Consider the following 2,257-nt stretch of genomic DNA (forward strand, 5'->3'; position numbering starts at 1 on the left):
ATAAATAAATAAATCTTTAAAAAATATACAAAAAATATGAAAAGGATGATAGCTATAAAAATATGATAGTATAACAACAAACAACTATGTAAATTGTGACAGCAAAAACATAAAATGGGAGCAGTAAATGTGTAGAGCTTTTGTAAACTATTTTAGCTTATGTTGCTAATAGACTAAAATGAATTCTTATAATCTACAAGCCACATAATAAATACAAAGAAAATACCTACATAAGATACACGAAAGGAAATGAGAATGGAGACTAAAATGAATAAATACAAAGAAAATACCTATGTAAGATACATGAAAGGAAATGAGAATGGAACCAGAGATATATCATTCTTCACAATTCTTGATAATAAATGTTCTTTACTTTTATCTTATAATTAAATATTGAGAATCTTCATTCCCCTAAATACCTTCACAACGTTGGTCCCTCTTGACTTTCTTTTTGTTACAGTATAAATTGTTATGATATTTCTTTCTATTTGGATCTCATTTGACATGTGGCCAGTGACGGTTCAGCAGTTAGAAAGTCTCAATCATGCATTTGAGTCCATTTGTAGCTTGTGGTATTCTCATAGATCTAGCAAAGTATCACTTATTCTCATGGTGACTTAACACTCAGTGTTCTTTCAAATACTTTTGTCCATGTCCCTGTCCAGGATGTTCATAAGTATTTACTCTATGTCTCAAAGACCAGCTCTTGATTCAGCCCTTCTGTGCCAAATGCTAAGAACTTGGCATGTCAAGCCATGGTCAACCTAATATTCAGTGCCATGTGTGGGTAGCTGTCCCTCTCCATCATAAAAGAGTAACAATTTTTAAAAGCCACACTTAGATGTCTATAAGCAGCATTTCCCTTTCTTGTGTGCAAACTAAAGGTGGTGTGAATTAATTCAAATTGATTTTGGCACATTCCCTAGATGCAAAAGAACACTGCCATTGCACTCTGCAAATCTATGAATTCTGATGACTTTTGTCCACATTTCAGCATCACTGCCAGCATGTAAGATAAAATCCCCCCATGATGATTAGCTTATCAGATGCTGAGAATGCTACAGTGGGTTTATCCAATTCCATCAGAATCTTTCTTTCCCATCAGTACTTGTTATGGTAGTGTGGTAAAATGAAACCACAATAATATCTGTGTCCCATCACTCAATTTATGAAGAACAGAGATTTCCACTCTACCCATGCTCGTAAAAGTTAAGTACTTCTTTTCATGGAAATCAAGATGAAATCTCATGAGCAAGTTACCATCACAGTGAACTAAAACTGCATAAAATTCTTGCATGAATAGGAAGGACTCAGAAGAAAAATCTTTCAAAGACTGGAGCAAAATGACACTCCTTCCCAGGTACTACATTCTGCAATTTTTGTTTTACCTATTTCTAAAATATTAGAAATTATTTCCAGAAATTAATAAGTTCTCCAAATCTTTTTTATGGGTTCCCAAGATTTAATAGTAAGAGTCACCCCAAGAAAACCTCACACTTCATAAAAATCCACTTTTTCTTAATTCCACAGTTCCCCACTTTTTCTTAATTCCACATCCCTAGTATCTTTAACAATAATGCATCTATTTCAAACCTATTGTAATTTTTCATATTTATTTACTAAATTATGTAAGTCTCATTTTCATCATTTGTTCATATGTTCTGCTGCTCAACATTTCTTTAATCTATTAATAGTTAAGCCTTTAAGAAATATTAGGGAGAGAGAGAGATGGTATATACAACATTATCCTAGTGGCATTTATCCAAATAATCTTTTGAATAATTAAGTGCATAAAAGGAAAATTAAAATTGCATATTTTAAAATTAACAGAATTCCTTTATATGAAGTAAGGATCCATTTTCTAATTTATACGTTGCTTATCACTACTCTTACGTGTTTTTCAATTTTAGAAACAAATTTAAGTTCTGCACTAGTAGCAGAGTGCAATCAACAAACCCCTTTATCAAAAAGAAAGAAAAATTAAGCTTTATAGCCTTGAAGAGCAGATAATATTGCATTTATAGTAGTGGAGACACAGAGAATCCAAGTAAATTATTCCCACCACTGTTTTCTGGCTTCATCTGTTCAGTTCTATCAAAATAGAAATCAATGTTGTATTATGAGCTTTTGTTACAGGGAGTGCATTAATATAAAAATTATATTAAAATAAATAAAGATTATGAAATAACTCAAATATGTGGGTGAAGTGAATTGTGCACACACTAGGGCACTAATCAGTCCAGTGTCCACATCCTTC

This window comes from Condylura cristata, unplaced genomic scaffold, assembly GCF_000260355.1.
Source record: "Condylura cristata isolate star-nosed mole 26May11 unplaced genomic scaffold, ConCri1.0 scaffold00007, whole genome shotgun sequence".
Taxonomy (NCBI): Eukaryota; Metazoa; Chordata; class Mammalia; order Eulipotyphla; family Talpidae; genus Condylura; species Condylura cristata.